At 36.4% G+C, this 17691-nt stretch overlaps 1 pseudogene; it reads left to right on the forward strand.

Moving 5' to 3' along the window:
* Positions 1 to 10356: 10356 nt before the first annotated feature.
* LOC149397787 (thioredoxin H-type pseudogene) lies at positions 10357 to 11427 on the forward strand (annotated as a pseudogene).
* The last annotated feature ends 6264 nt before the right edge of the window (positions 11428 to 17691 follow it).

A 17691-nucleotide genomic window follows, 5' to 3' on the forward strand; every position in this document is an offset into this window, starting at 1 on the left:
GTCCATAAGGACATAAGATGGTATAAATGTCAAAAATAAGATTTTGGATATTGTCATATGATGACAATGTGAATTAAGTCCATACGGCCAAGTATGGTATTTGGGCCTTGAGGATTGAATTTCGTTTTATGGAATTTTATGTGAAAATTCTACATGTGCTTTTCTTGTATTGTCATGAACAAATAAAGAAACATCTAGAAGCATGTTCTAGAGGAAGAATTTCGTGGCCACCATCATAAAAGAAAGAGGGAAATTATCTATGAAGATATTGTCCAAAAAAGAAAAGAGGAAACAAATTTATAGCACATGCTATAAGGTGCACGGCCAACTAGAGGAAAAATGGAACAAATTTCCAACCTTGGTATTATTATAGGAATGAGAAATAAAGATTATGCTCATTAATATGTGATATTCAATAGAAAAGAGTAAACTGCCTCTTCAAGGAAATCCATTCTCTTATAAATACCACACCTCATTCACAATGTTGAAACAAGTTTTTGGTGAGAACTTCTCTCTCTAGTTTTGGCCGATCCCCTCTCTCTCACTCTCTCTCTTCTTCTTGCTCTTTTGTTTTGGCACCTAGGTCATCATTAGACCTAGCATTTTGCATTAGCTCTTTGGCTCTAAGACTAGTTCTTGAGTCATTGTGTTCAATAGTGCCCACACACTAAATCCTAAACAAACGCGAAGACTGTAAGTGGTAGAAACTATCGTGGTTACTCGGATTCAAGAAGACACGAAGGAGACAAGCTAAGTGAGAAGACGAGCGATTCAACCAATCCAAAAGCTTCTCAACGCTCAAACTTCAAGCAAGGTTGGTACCGAGTGAAAACTCATTAAAGTTTTATTTTAGATTACATGTTCATGCACTTTGTCTAGGTAGTAAAATCGTTTTACATGTTTTAAAGAATTTTTTATATTCCGCCGCTTGCTAGAAGCGATAAATTATTCTTAATCCTATATCTAATCCAAAGCTCTACCGTCTAGTGAAGTTCTCTTTCCACCGGGAGTATCATCGCTCTAGAAGTAGCCACGTTTGGCCGAACTAGATTACCAACTCTTATGTTTCTTTACTTTCATTTTATGTACTTGTGATATTTAACAAACTGATAAGTTGTTTCATAACGTGTTAAGACATCTTTAGAAACATCACTTAAAAAGTAGATCTACTTTTACATTTGGGCTTTAATCCCATGTTTGCTATCTGGGTAAATAACCCTCCTATTGCAGAACTTTTGTTAGTCGATTTGATTCTTATTCCTTGAGTGCTAGTAAAACTATTTTTCCTAATAAAAAATGGCTTATAATAACTAATTTCTCTTAATTTTATTCTAAATATTATGTTTTTAACTGTGAACAATTGTTTATTTTATAAATGAAACTATAAACAATAAATAATATTAAAATAAATTCAAAATAACATACAATTTTTTAAAAAAAATATGTTAATATAACATACAATAATTGTTTACCTCTTGAAAAGTTGCATGTTAGACATTTCAGGAGAAACTATCTCCAATGCCTCAAAAATGCCACCAAGAAAATAGAGAAGTTGCATAATTTACCACCAATTTCATAACATTTTCTCACTTTCCACAAAAACGCTAATTTTTCCCAAAATGCCACCCCTATGTCAACATTTTGGTGGAAAGTGGAAAAATATTATTGGTGGCAAATTAGACAATTTCTCAAGAAAATATGCATATTTTTAACTAGCTTTTAAACTAATAAGTTGTTGTGTTTTTTTTTTTTTTTTTTTACTTTAAAGACTCCCAAATTACAAACCATTTTTGAATCTTGCTTATTGTAGGAAATAATAAAAAAGAAGGAAAAATGCTAACGAATTGATTGACATCTATGGCTGAAACTGGATCGGTTCGGTTCGATTTCTTACATTTTTTATATTCGATTCCGAATATTCGTTTTTTAAAAATTCGGTCCAATATCCGGTCCAATTTAGTCTAAAACCGAAATTCGGTTATCCGGTTTCTTAAATCCAATATCCGGTCCAATATCTGTTTTTCAAAATTCGGTTATCCGATTATTTAAATTTCGGATCCAGTTTTATATCCGGTTAAAACAAACTGGCTCTCCAGTTTTTAAAATACATATCTAGTTCTAAAATTATTACAATGATTTAAATACGAGTACAAAACGAGTCATATAAAGCTCTAAAATAATAATTCATAGTCTAAAAAATAAAAAATAAAAGTTAGGTAAAAAATGTTGTGATTTTTTTTCTTGTCAAAATCATGGTCTAGGTGGTTGTGAAAGACCTATGTTTAATTATTTTTTATTTAATTTTTTAAATAAAAAATTCGGTTATATAACCGATATCCAAATTTGTCTAAAATCAAATTCGTTTTCTGGTCCAGTTTTTTAAACCGGATCGGTTATCCGAATCCGAATTTTGGTTATCTGACAGTGGCTTCAGATTTCGGTTTCAATTCGGTTTGGATATCGGTTTTATCCGATTTTCGGTTCGGTTTTGTACAACCCTATTGACATCAAATTGATTGCGTGTTTTGATTTAAGTTTTTCAAAAAATTATTACTTTTTTGCAATAATTTTCCATGTCTTTATTTACTGTTTATTACATCATATCATCAATCTAAAGCGATAACACATGTGAATCGACTTTTCCCCATTTTATCATAATTTTCCTCTTTTAAAATAGAAACAATTGGCATATATAGATTAGATATAGTCCTTCAAAAGTTAAAACTACCATGACAATTCTATAAACTTTATTTTAGCGATTTCGTCCTTTAATTCCGTTTTTCCCTAGCTATTTCATCCTTTTATCAACTCGTGTCAGCTTTTGTCAATTAAATGAAATCTAACCCTACACCATAAAACAAATGATTATTAAGTTATATAGCCAATTTACAATTCCTATAGTTTAGGTGGCTTATGTAGCCAATTTTTTATAAAATAAATCAAGTATTTAATTGATGAAAAGTTCACAAATAAAAAACTACATAATCAAAACAAAAAGACTATTGCGCACAACGATGGTGGTCATATGGAAGATGGATAAGTTTTCTTTGAAGAGTTGGAAGCGATACATAGTGCATTTGAAAACTTGAGGTCTGTATTCTATTAATAAATGTGTAATAAAACCAAAGAAAAACCAACTCAAGTGTATTGAAAAGTTTCCTTTCAGAACACTTGCATTTATTGTTGTTTTTGAATAAAATGAGTGTATTAGGTATAGTGAAATTGGAGAAAAAAAATCCGTTTAATATACACTTTAATATATTTAAGACTTTCTTTATTGGTTCTATACACATGTATGGGTAAGGAAATTATAGATTAACTTTAAAAGATTTTGCTACTATAAAAGTCGTGTGTTTTCTCTTAGTAACCTGACGCATTTATTCAGAATTTTAGGGTTTCTAAACATGCACTATCGGCGGACTGAAAATCTAATTGTTTTGATGAATGTGCTATAATTCTCCAAACACATCTTCAGATCTATTGAGTGTTAGTGAATTATTGTGGATGCTATAATCGCGTGATTGCTTGTTCACATGGATTGAGATTGAGATCTACCAAACACACGAGAGAGTGTTTAAGAGTGAAAGTGAGAGGAACTCAGATTCAGTGGGAGCTTGAGTTAAAATTCACAGGTAGAATTAAGTAAATGGCAGTGAAGCAAGGATTGTTCATGTAAGTCCATCGTTGTACTTGTACTACTTTTGATACATTGAATTTCCTCCCCACTTGGGCACACTGCCCTCTAGAGTAGGTGACGTTGCACCGAATTGGGTTACCATATCTTGTGTCATTTTGTCTACGCACTGTTTCTTTTTATCCGTTTATTATTTTAGTTCAGGCTGTCGCATACAATAACTCTACATTGTATGTGACATCTTGACACCGTCTAAATTAAATTTCATTTGGTATCATAGCATGCACTTAAACTCTTGAGTGGTTTCCTTGTCTCGTTGACCTTTTCTGTTTGAGATTAATAAAACCAGGGAATGAGGTTCAGTCAATCGTCTACCGGTGCTCGATGAGATGAATTATGGCTATTGGAAAGCTCGAATGTGTGCCTTCCTCAAGTCTATTGATAGCAAGACTTGGAAAGTCGTGATTACTAGCCGGACTGCTCCAACCATAGAAGATGTTGAAGGTGTTGTTGATACCAAGCCTGAAAAGGATTGGAATCCTACTGAAGATGAAGCTGCTCTTGGCAATTATCGTGCTCTAAATACTATATACAATGGTATTGATAAGAATATTTGCAGGCTTATAAACACTTGTAAGAGGGCCAAGGAGGCATGTGACTTCCTTGAAGTTGCTCATGAATGGACTTCTAAAGGCTGCGGCCAATGTCTTCAGCTTTTCACTACCAAGTTGGAAGGAATGAATATGCTTGAAGAAGAAACCATTTCTGAATTCAATTGTGACATTACTAATGAGTCTTTTACTCTCAGTGCTCCTATGAGTGATGATACGATGGCTCAGAAAATTTTGAGACTTCTTCCTATAAGATTCAACATGAAAGTCACTCATATACAAGAAGTCCATGACCATTCTCAGATTAAAGTTGATGAGTTAATTGGGTCTCTCTTGACCTATGAATTGTCTATTCCCAAAGCTGAAAGGAAGAATAAGTGAATGGCACACAAGCACTCTATTACAGAACATAGAGAGCATGTCTCTTTCTGAGACTAATGATGATGTTAATGATGCTATTTTTATGTTGGTCAAGAATTTTGGTAGGGTTATGCGAAGACTGGATAGAAGGTCAGGGCGAAATATCTTACATGATGTCAGAGACAATTTGCCCCAATAATAGTTTCAAAAAAGTGAATTTTCAATGAACAGGTTGCGATGGTGATAAATTCAAGTCTTATAATCCCAACAACAGTCCTAAAGGGATTCAATGCGATGAATGTGAAGGCTATGGGCATATTCAGAAGGAATGTCCTTTCTGATGACAAATCCGAGGGAAGTGAATCTGATGAGATAAGTAATTTTGTGACTTTTAATGCGTCTATCTCGGATAATGTATCTGTTGAGTCTACTATTGTTATTAGTTCATCTAATGTTATTGATGTTCAATATCATTCTGATGATGAACTTCGTGATGAAGTTTTGCCTGATGCTTACAAAACTCTTTATGGTAAATGGATTAAAGAATCTCAGGTTCTAAAGAATCAGAAGGAGACTATTGAGTCTCTCATGAAAAAAAAACCAGAAATCTGGATACTATTATCGAGTTAAAGCGTTACGTTGTGCGGCTTACTTCTGAGCTTGAGAAGATGACCAAATCTATCAGAATGCTTAACTCAGAGACATACAATCTTGACAATATTCTCATCATAGGGAAGCCAACCAAGAACATGAAAGGGCATGGATATACTAATGGTGGTTCCAGCTCCAAGACTACATTTGTTCCTCCCTCTCAGAAGGTAAACGGAAGGATGCCTCCTAAGATGTCTCAACAATCTTACACTCATCCGCATTAACATTATTTTCAGCTTCATTATGATGTTAAATCAACAAGGTCTCCTGTTAACAGACCTTGTTGGATTTGTGACTACCGTGGTCGATATGGTCATATATGCCCTTTTTGTTATCATCTTTATGGAAGAAATGTTCATCACCCCCAATTCTCCCGTAGACGTCCGGATGTTCAACCCTCCAACTCTCACAAAGTCCGGAGAGAAAAAAGCTTATTATAAGGCCAACATTGCTTACACCTCTCTACATGTTTCTACACATGAAGAATGGTATTTTGATAGTGGCTACCCTCACCATATGACTCGAGTCAAAAGCTATCCGACCAACATCAAACCCTACTCAAATTTTCAAGTCATATTCGGTGATAGTGTTAAAGGTAAAATCATTGGTGAAGGTCAGCTTAATTATCCCGGTCTTCCCTGCTTGAAAGATGCCATATTAGTTTATGGTCTTACTGTTATCTCATCAGTATTACTCAGCTATGTGATCAAGACCTGGTTGTTAACTTTATTAGTGAGTAATGCATTGTGTCTAACCAGCAACAAGTCAATCTTATGAAGGGAATTCACTCCCCAAATAACTGCTACATCTGGCCCTCCACTAAAGGCTCCCATGTTCAATCTTGTCTCATCTCTAAGGCTGATTATTGAGAGAAAGAATCATACTCTTCAAGAGATGACCAGAGTGATGATTTTGGCTAAGAATCTTCCCTTGCATTTTTGGGCTGAAGCTCTTAACACAACTTGCCATATTCATAATCGAGTGACGCTTCGTCCAGGGACTACTACCAGTCACTATGAGATCTGGAGGGGGAGAAATCCCAATGTTCAATACTTTCACGTATTTGGCTCTACATGTTATATTATTGTTGATAGGGATCAGCGCAGAGAGCTGGACCCAAAAGTGATGAATGTATTTTTTCGGTTACTCTAGAAATAGTCGTGATTATCATGTCTTTAATAACTGTTCTAAATCTATGATAGAGTCTATGAATGTGATCATCAATAATAATTCTGATGTTGTTGAGAGATCCGTTGTTGTGGATGGGAGTTGTTGCTGAGAGATCTGTTGATGCAGATGGCAGTCATCTTAGTAGTACAGATGTCAGGAATGATGTTGCAGACAATATGGGTGACAATGTTACTAAAGAAGATGCTTCTGCTGATAGTTGTGACTTTGACCAAGAAGATGAAAGTGTCACTCAGAGCAAAGGTCCTCCCATCAAGGTTCAGAAGAATCATAATGTTGATTATGTCATAGACAATCTTGAAGAAGGTATTCGGACTCGGAGAAAAGATCATGCTAATTACGGAGAATTGATTTCTAATATCTGCTTCACGTCCAAGATTGAGCCCAAGAATATTTAAGAAAGGTATAGATAATGAATTATAGATCAGGGTCATGTAAGATGAGCTTACACTTGAAAGAAATGAAGTTTGGAATCTTGTGCCAAGACCGGAATCAATGAACATCATCTACACGAAGTAGATATTTAAAAATAAGTCTGATGAGTTTGGCCATGTTACAAGCAATAAAGCTAGACTTATGGCTCAAGGGTACACTCTGGTTAAAGGAGTTGACTTTGATGAAACTCTTGCTCCGGTTTATAGGTTGGAATCCATCAGACTGTTACTTGGAATTTTTTGTCATCCCTATTTCAAACTCTTCCAGATGGATGTGAAAAGTGTCTTTCTCAATGGGTACTTAAATGAAGAAGTGTATGTTAGGCAACCAAAGGGGTTTGTAGATCCTGATTTCCCTAATCATGTATACAAGCTTAGAAAATCTCTTTATGGTCTCTAGCAAGCCCCTCTGTATTCATGGGGGAGTTGTATGAGAGACTCGCATAGTTTCTTGTTCAGAATGGCTATATTCATGGGGGAGTTGACAAGACTCTGTTTGTCAAGAAGCAAGAAAAAAGTATCATGGTAGCTCAAATCTATGTCAATAATATAGTTTTTGGAGGGATGTCTGCCAAAATGGTAGAACATTTTATCCAAAAAATGCAAGATGAGTTTGAAATGAGCATGGTTGGTGAACTAAATTTCTTCATTGGTTTTCAGATAAAAAAATGGAGGATGTGATCTTTATTTCCAAGGGTAAGTATGCCAGAAACATTGTAAAGAAGTTTGGGCTTGAGAATGTCGTTCACAAGTGTTCTCTAACTGTTACCCATCTTAAACTCACTAAAGATGATAATGGAGTGAGTGTAGATCAAAGCCTAGATAGAAGTATGATTGGAAGCTTAGTCTACCTTACTACAAGTTATCCTGATATTACATACTCTGTTGGAGTTTGTGCTCAATACAAGGCAAATCCGAAGGTTAGCCATCTTACTTAATTCAAATGCATAATTAAGTATATTGCTGGTACTATTGACTATGGCTTGCTATATTCTTTTGATACCACCTCTACTCTAGTTGGATATTATGATGCGGACTAGGCTGGAAGTGCCGAGGATAGGATGAGCATGCTCGGGGAAGTTTCTTCTTAGGGAACAACCTAATCTCTTTGTTTAGCAAGAAACAAAACGGTGTCTCTTTGTCCACAGTTGAGGCTGAATACATTGTTGCAGAGAGTAGTTGTCCACAACTTCTATGGATGAAACAGATGTTTGCTGAGTATGATGTCGCACAAGATGTCATGACATTGTATTGTGACAACATGAGTGCCACTAGTATCTCTAAGAATCCAGTTCAGCACTTCATGACGAAGCACATTGAAATTCATCATCATTTTATTAGAGAACTTGTGGAAGAAAAGAAGATTAGTCTTGAGCATGTTAGCATAGACAAACAAATTGATGATATCTTTACGATGCCTTAGATGCAAATCAATTTGAACCTCATCGTTATGCTCTTGATCTCTGTGTTATCAAACTATAGAAATTACTAGGGCTTGACCAGTTTTGTTGTTCATGGGCGCATATTTCTGGTTGGCCCATTCGACTCAGCAGCATGTTTAGTGTTATTATCTCCTTTTACTCGTGGGACCGTGTTTCTGGTTGGCCCATTCGACCTAATTACCGAAGAATGGTTTAGCTCTCCTATTTATTTTAGGCTCGTGGTATGAGTTGGCCTAATTGTTTCTACGATGTCGTTTCTAAGCTCTGCGCTAGTCAGGCCGGAGGTGCTACCACCAGAATGTCTGGTCTCACCAAGCGACAAATTCTTACTCGTAAGTTTGAGCTTCTCCTCCAAGAAAAGTGGCTCTTGGAGTTGCTGATATCACTGATGAAGTCTCTGCCAGCGAGTTTTCAGAGGAAAAGAATGTGCCCTCTCTTCCTTTCCCTGAAGAAGATGCTTCCACTATACCCTTAAGGATCAGTCTTCTGTGTCTCCTATCGAAGCTCCTCATGTATTGGTTCAAAGTATTTTTAATCCTAATGCTTTAAGAGCGGATGTTGTTGTGGAGATGAATGTGAAGATACGATTGATGATGAGAACACTGATCTGAATCCTAAACCTAGGGTTAGTGAATCAGAAGAGATTCCCAAGGACTCTGATAATTTGGACTCTCTATTGGATCCTTCTGATTCCCCTTTTAGAAATGCCATAGATGGAATTATTGATTTGTCCCATGGTGTGGTGGATCACACTAATTAGTGTTCAGACAACGGGTGATAATTTCGGGAAGGATGCCCCTCTTTTTCTGAACATGTTGGTTTGGAGACAGAAACTGTGGTTGAAATGACTAGTGAACAGGTTCCTTCTGTGTTTGTGCATGTTGTTGGTAAGAAAACCTCTAAGAAGAGGAAGGAAGTTCCTGATGATAATGATATTGTGTTGTTTGCTTTTGTGTCTGAAAAGAAAAAGAAGAAAACAGTCGAGAAAGGGTAAAAGAAAGCAGTTGAAGAGAAGAAAACGAAAGTAAAAGTTGGATTAAACAAGAAGAAGTACATGAAGAAGAAGCATGCAATAAAAGTTGTTGAAGAAAATGTGGCGAACTGAACTAATTTTTTAGTTGGAATTTGGGCTCAGTCGCTTCGTGCTCGTCCTGGCCAGGATGTGCCATATTGATACGGGCTTAGTTGAGCTAATCTCGATCCTTTATGCCCAACGTACTTGGTTTACATCCGAGGAGGGGTTGGTTCCTTTACCTACATAAATGCAACAAAACTTTCTACGGGTTGTAATCTCAAATCATATCAAATTTCAAAACATGCACATCAAGTTACGGGAAAAACACCACAATTCACATAAAAAAAACAAGGGAAATGGAAAAGAAGGAAAATAGTAAAACCTCATCGGGGGGGGGGGAGGAATCAGCATGTAAATCGCAGTAAGATCGTCTTTAGTTGATTATGAGAGATAGCTCGGATTATTATTAGAATTAATGACATTTTTGGCCCCTCGTCTTTGACCTCTTTAACACATTGGTCCCTGATTAAAAAAACCTGCAGTCTTGACCCATTATGATAGTCATTTTTTCACTTTCAGTCCTTCTGTTAAAAAAACCATCAAAATAGATGAAAAATGGATCATGTGCTTATCATGTGCTTTTTAAATGAGGACAAAATCGTAATTTAATAATAAATTAAAAAACAAATAATATTACAATTAAAATTAATAAAATAAAAAAAATAAAAAATAATAGTTATAAAAAATAAAAAAAAATAGTTATAAAAAAAACCTCCAGTCTTGACCCATTATGATAGTTATTTTTTCACTTTCAGTCCTTCTGTTAAAAAAACCGTCAAAATAGATGAAAAATGGATCATGTGCTTATCATGTGCTTTTTAAATGAGGACAAAATCGTAATTTAATAATAAATTAAAAAACAAATAATATTACAATTAAAATTAATAAAATAAAAAAAATAAAAAATAATAGTTATAAAAAATAAAAATATCTGGCTCTGCAAAATGACCTCATTTCTTCCATGGCTCTGCAAGCCATGGCCGTCGATTCGCCGCTAGCAATGGAGGTCCGGCCCAACGCCTCTGAGCAATCCTCTCTGTTGGCGCAGAACCTTATCTTGAGTGGATAAAAACTTGGTAAAATATGTGAAAATTTATGCTCTGATTTTGCAGATAGGAGATAATGTTACGAGTGATCAGCCCAATGACGAGGATGAGAGTCGAAGCGTTCCTCGCCAGGCCGCGCTGAGGGTTTGCAGTACTTTTGGGCTTCCTTGAAGGCCTTGTCGCCCCAAGATCCGGAGACGACGAAATCGACGGGGTCTTCCGGGGAGCAGAGGTTGAGCGGCACGGCGGCGAATTGGGAGGTCGCGCCGCCCCAATTTTTTTTTTCTTTTCAATTTTTCTTGGAATGTATTAGGTCTATCTTTATTTATTTATTTTTTTTCTGCGAGTAATGTGACGATATGTTAACCTTGATTTATCGATTAAGAGGTGTAGTAGATTTAATTTTTAGCTTTTTTTTTCCGCACGAGATTGATTATACCTTGTTCGAAATGACGGTATTTGAATCTGTGTAATCAATGAAAATAGTTGATCAATGAAAATTTTCAGGTGGTGGTCGATTTCACGGCGTCGTGGTGCGGACCATGCAAGGTGATCGCCCCGATTCTAGCTGAGCTGGCGAAGAAGAAACCAGAAGTGGTGTTCCTGAAAGTGGACGTGGACGAGCTCGACAGCGTGGCCAAAGAGATGGATATCAAGGCCATGCCAACCCTCCTCTTCTTCAAGGACGGAGAGATCGTTCACACCATCGTCGGAGCCAAGAAAGACGAGCTCGTCCAGAAAGTTGAAGAGCTCTCTGCCACTGCCTCTCTTTGAGTTGCTTTGCTCTCTCTGTTCTTAGACTCACTCTGCGTTGTGTGTTTTTTATTTTTATTTTTTTTTATTTTTTTTATTAAGGATATGATCTTTTATAACTCTCCTTGTGTGGTTGTGTTGTACTGGAAACATATGCTAAATAAGAAATCTTGTGCTTTGTTCCAGACACCTTGTTTCAAAATAATTAGATTAAAGGTATTTGCTTGCTTTCAGTGCTTTACCACCACTTCAGAACAAGTGAGTTTATAGTTGGGGATTGAATATTGGAAAAATGAGTTAGAGCTAGCGAGGTTTAGAAGGTCGTACATCTTGGACTGGACTTTGAGTTTGACTGAGAAAAAAGAAAAAATAATCATTTCATTTCAGTAAAGAAAGAAAAGAAAAAAGTTTAAAAACCATCAAAACCAGTAAACCGGACACATTCTCTGTGGACAATGAAACCAGAATCCCTCACTGAACTATAATTGAAGTGTCACGAACTAGAAACCGGACCCAATAATTAATTGCGAAAACGCATATAATAAAAAAATAAATAATTGAGTAGATCGTCAAGTTTGAAATTTTGATACACATCACTCTTGATACAAATCAAAACCTCTCTGCCAATTTCCGAACTGCCTCTTCAGCAATTTGAAGGCCTTCAATTCATTTGTCCTGAAATCCACCGAAGAAGAATCGTCGAACCCGAGCTTTAAAGGGCACAGACTATCAAACAGCTCAGCACCGCCGCCACCGACCTTGTCACGCTTCTCGGCTAGTCTCGAAATCAACGTCTCAAACACCTCTTCTTCTTCTTCTTCTTCTTCCTCAGCCGAGCCGAGAAACGCCCCGGGCTTATGCATAACGAACCGCTTCGCGGTTCGAGAACCGGCCCACGGTTCGTCTCCGTCGTCGGCGAGGGAGACCGAGTCCCCGGTCGCCGATTCGCGCGCGATCTCCACGACCTCGGCGCACCGGAGCCTGTGCTCGGCGTCGACGGAGAATCCGCTCCCGCCGGACTCCGCGGCCCGGGCATCGTCGTGGACCCCGATCTCAGCCGTTCGATCCGGACCCACCGCAACGAGCCGTTGGACGCGTACCAGGCGAACCAGGTCCTGAAGCGGCTCCAAGACCACGACGTGGTGCTCGGGTTCTTCTCGTGGCTTGATTTTGGTGTTGTTTGTTGTTGTAATTTGTAAAAATAAGAAATTGAATTAGGAAGTACTTATTTATTTATTTATCTATTAACAATAATTAGGAAGTATAATAGTTAAGGGTATTATGATAATTTCCTTTTTTTTGTTCTACGCGTGAGAATTTTCAGTCAATTTTAACAACAATGCTAACAGAAGGACTGAAAGTGAAAAAATAACTATCATAATGGGCCAAGACTGCAGGTTTTTTTAATCAGGGACCAAAGTGTTAAAGAGGTCAAAGACGAGGGGCCAAAAATGTTATTAATTATTATTATTATTATTCTTTTTTTGTTGTCTATATCTTAATTGATATAGTCGAAGAAAGGATTAAGTAACTAACATAAAAAAAATAAAAAGTTAAAGGATGAAATCATTAAAATATAAGTTCAAGAATGTAACTGAAAATAATTGACGGGGTCGCACAAGCGGTGGAGCATGTGGTTTTATTCGATGCTATATCATTAAACTTTAAAATAACGAGCATCAATTGTTTTTTTTTTTTTTTTTTTTTTTGAAGAGCAAAACCAATTATTCTTGAAAATAGCAAGGGGATATGAATTTGCTCTCAAGGCATATTGAGCATTTACAATACAAGGTTACTGGTCTTATATTTTAGTGCTGGAAAAAGTTTTTCTAAAACTTGTAGTCCTTTCAGAAGTTTTACGATGAAATAACATCAACCTAGTCAATAACTAAGTTTGAAACTATCCAATGCGTAGAAAATATTGATTTATGAAGTGAAAGTTCATTTTCTATGCGTCCATCAAAGTAAACTTAAATAAATAAACGGTGATATAAATTTAAAATATATGTACAATTTGACACAAATTCCCTCCAATACATAGTTTTCAAATTTTAAAACCATATTTCTCTCATTCTCTCTTCCCCTTCCCGTCAGTTTTGACCCTATCTCCACTCTTTGAACTGATCGGCCAAACCATAGCCACCCTCACAGCACACCATCGCGCACCACCACATGCCATAGCGAACCATAGAAAGCACGATGAGAATATTTCGGATTTAAGAGGGTGGATAAGATGAACCACATTTATGTCAAATTGTATATATACATTCGAAATTTGTAACATTTTTCTTTTATTTGACACATAGAAAAACCAAATTTCCTTTTAAGAACATGTACCTATTGCTGATGTGTCACCGATTTGAATTTTTTAATATACAAAACAAAGACATTAAAAAAAAAACTAACAGTAATTGATTTCAAGATAAAACCCGTGTCATATTTGATATTCCATAATATATCTTTTTTTTTTTATTTAACATTTCTTTCTTTCGGTCGTAGATTCTCATTAATATAGCTAGCAGATTATATACACAAATAATACATAAATGGCTTATGTGATTTTTTTTCCCTCTTTAGCTTTTATTTTATTTTACATGGAAATTATTTGATATTTATCAACCATGTTAGCTGAGTAGTCTGATCAGATAACCGAATTAAACGTCTAAGATTTTCTACGCAGAAGAAAATGTTTATAAGCTGATATGTTGGTCAAAACAGAACCATATTTTTCTTCTTTCTTATCAAGGTTCATTATTTTAGACGAAAAAGTCTATTTTTTTTTTTTTTTTTTTTTTTTTGGGGTTCATCTAGTTTGTAGAATCATCAAAATTGATTAGGTTTTATTGGGTGAAGACTTTACCGATACAGGGTTTTTTTGTTTTGTTTTGTTTTTTTGTTGGATATTACACGGTTACACCTGATCCAGTTGATCGCCAAATTATTCTTACATAGACTTGTAAGCTCTGATATAACTGTTTCAAATAGGTCAATTAGCTCATTGTCATCTTTCATTAAAACTAAATTTTACCTATTTAAATATTAAAAATATCATCCAACACGTTTGTGATTAGCATCGTATGATTCATGCATTTTGTCTTAATTTGTGTTACTGTCTTAATTATTAAATAATTAAACTAAAATCTTAATATAAGAGTTTAAATGAGCTATATATCTAGCTCTTATTATTATTATTATTATTATATGTTAGCTAAATTCTTTGGTTCTGAAGTTTTTAATTCTTATAACTTTGTCTCTAACTCAACATAATAAAATGTTAATATGAGTTTTTTTTTTACGACCAAATTAGTAAGTTGGGGGGCTGAAACAAATTAGAAAATACTGAAATAAATGAACAAAAACAAAAAAAACCTTAAAAATTATTCAATAGAAGATAATTTTTAGCTCATAAAGTTGATTGATGAATCACAAATTTACGAGCTCATAGATTAATTTAACATTCTCTTTCTTATTTTCTTTTCGACATTCAACAAAACACAAGGTATCTCCAACTAAATCCGTGTTAGAGGTTAGATATGAGCTATGTTTGTTGATGATTTTTGAGTCGAAACGTTAGATTGTTGATGGATTTTATGTTTTCTAAGTTATTTTTTGTGATATAATTATTCTGATTTTATTTTTGTTGATTTTAGGGTTAGGAAATCCAATTGAGCACCGTACACTGTAGTAGTGCAGTGCCTTGCCGTGACCTGAGGTTGTTTTAATTTACGAGCTCGCAGATTAATTTAACATTCTCAACTTAGCGTGAGAAAAGTAACTTTTGAAAGGTAACATTCTACTACACCTGTAAATAGTCCTTCCATTCACACGCCTATACTTCTAAAATGTAATAAAAGATTCGGGAAAAAGAAGGCTTTTAGCATTATCATTTTATTGGAGTTCAAGCGATTCGATCAGCCTTTTTATCAAAGAATTTGTCCGAAACCTTATACAGTGGTAACACATCATATTCTTCAAATTTACCCGCGTCAATTTAGATTTATTTATCATCAAATTATGAAGTTGTTTTGTTAGGATGGCTCATCGGTGATGTACTTTGTAGATAGTATCACTCATCGAATAAAAAGAAATCAGATATCAACTTTTTTTTTTTTTTTTTTAATCAAAAGATATCAATTATTAAAGGACACAATAACAAATTATAAGAAAAGGAGAGCAACGTATATAATTTATTTAACATGGACAGGATCACTAGTTTTTATACCAACGATTCAATTTGAAACGATCTAAAATTTCACCAGCCCGGTCTAAAATTGTCAAACCGCAGTATAGACCGGACCGGACCGGTTACTATTTTAAAAAAATAATAAAAATTAAGTATAAAACGGTCCGGTTTAAAATGGTCCAAAACAGTCCAAAAATGAACCAGATCAATTACTATTTTAAAAAAATATAAATAAAATAGGACAAAATTAAACAATATGGTTTCAAATGGTCTAACGATTTAAAATGGTCCAAAACGGTCCGGTCTAAATCGGTCCAAACGGTCTAAAATGGTTTAAACTGGACCGGATTGGACCGTTTTAACCGGTTTCGTCCGGTCCAATTTCTTTTTCTTATTTGGTCCAGTCCGGTATAAATTTTTAAAACCGTTGAGACCGGTCCGATTTGATTTTTTGACCGGTTTTAGACTGGACCGAACCGTGCACACCTCTAGCTGTTACATGTATTTTAAATTCAACTTAACGACTTAGGTACCTACGGTGCAACTAAAATATACCATGAAGTATTTTTACCGCCGAAAAAAAAATTAAATATATAAGTATAATTTCGGAAAAATATTAGGTATTTTTACTGCTATTAACTTTACATTTTTTATCTATACAATATGTTGTCTTAAATAATATGTTTTTTTTTCATATACGTATATTTTACAGCTGTTACACAATATTTTGTCTTAAATAAGTATGTTTTTTTTTTCATATACTTATATTTTACAGCTGTTTTTTTTTTTAAACTCAACGAGGCCTCCCTAAAACCTTCCGCCCCCGAAAACGGTGCCACGGAGAGGAAAGAGCACCCCCTACTACTCATTCAAACTCGGCATCAGCCGAAATCTTCTCCCGCACAAGGGGCGGAAGATCCCTTAGAATACAATAACTCGAAAATTCACTTTGATTTGCCCATCGACACAACTCGTGGGCTAAACCATTCGACAACCTAAGAGTCCAAACAAAAGAACAAAACTCAAAAACATCCCGAGCGTCTTGGATTTTCTCTAAGATAGGCAAAAGCACCCAATTAGGACTAGAAAGATTCTGACTAAGAGCCTCCATAATACTCTGATATATTGTCTCCTTCAAAGAGAACTCTAGGAATGCCCAAGTCCTTAGCCAACAGAACCGCCTCAAGTACGCCAAAAGCTCCGCCTCCATAGCCGAGCCCGCCACCACTTTCGAGCACCACAACCACTGTACATAGCCATTTTCATCTCTAGCAGCAACTCCTACAGCCGAACTCCCACTATGGAAGGACGCGTCAACATTGATTTTGATCGTACATGGATCGGGAGGTTTCCACCGATGGACCAGAGACGAAGGCTGAGCAAAGGTCCCCACCTGCAGAGCCTCGGACACGCCACAAAATTCGGCGACTCTGTTACGAATAAACCTCATAGTCGACACTTCATCTTCTTCATCGCCATGAAAAATCACGACGTTCCTCCGAGCCCAAACCGCCTCCAAGATAGCCCATGCCCTGATAATGAATTCATCGGGCCTTCCGCTGAGGCCATTCGACTCACTATTAATGTCGAGGATCTTCCCTATGATCTCCGTCCCGGGATCGTCAATCTCCCAAGCCCAAACTCTCCCCCATCCTTCACAAAGCCAAAGTCGGCGGGCCGCTGGGCAACTGAAGAACAAATGGGCTAGAGTTTCATCCTCCGAATTGCAAACCCGGCAGAGAGGATCCACTCCCATGGCTTTCCGGTGAAGATCTTTGCCCAGGTTGAAACACCCGCTCGTGATTCGCTAGAGAAACAGTTTGGCCCTTTCATGAATTTTTAAATTCCAAAGCTTTTTCCACACCACCTGGTTCTGGTCTCCTTCCTCTCTGTTCAGGATCCCAAGAGCCAATTTCACGCTGAAGATCCCCCTCTCTGTTGCATTGCAGAAAAGTCGGTCCGATCTTGTAGAATCCCTTATTTTCAGGGCCTTGATCGAAGCCATAATCTCCTCCCCACAAATCACTGAGATTTTATCGGGGTCCTAAGTTCTTGTCCGTTCCTAGAAGTGATTATCCACCGTGGTATTCATATCCGCCGGTTGATCACAGAGCAGGATCCTATCTTTAAATACCCATTTGTCAGAGAAAACTCTCACCGATTGCCCACTGCCAATAAGGAAGGTCGAGTTCTCCTTCACGAGCTGTTGGGAGGAAATGATATCTCTCCAACAACGCGTGTCAACCCTGCTTCTCCCCACCTCGACGAACTTCTTATGATTATAATATTTTTGGTTAAGAAGGCTCGCCCAAAG

This window comes from Urtica dioica, chromosome 5 (assembly GCF_054948205.1).
Source record: "Urtica dioica subsp. dioica isolate 48M chromosome 5, U.dioica_male_clone48M_v1_H2, whole genome shotgun sequence".
NCBI lineage: Eukaryota > Viridiplantae > Streptophyta > Magnoliopsida > Rosales > Urticaceae > Urtica > Urtica dioica.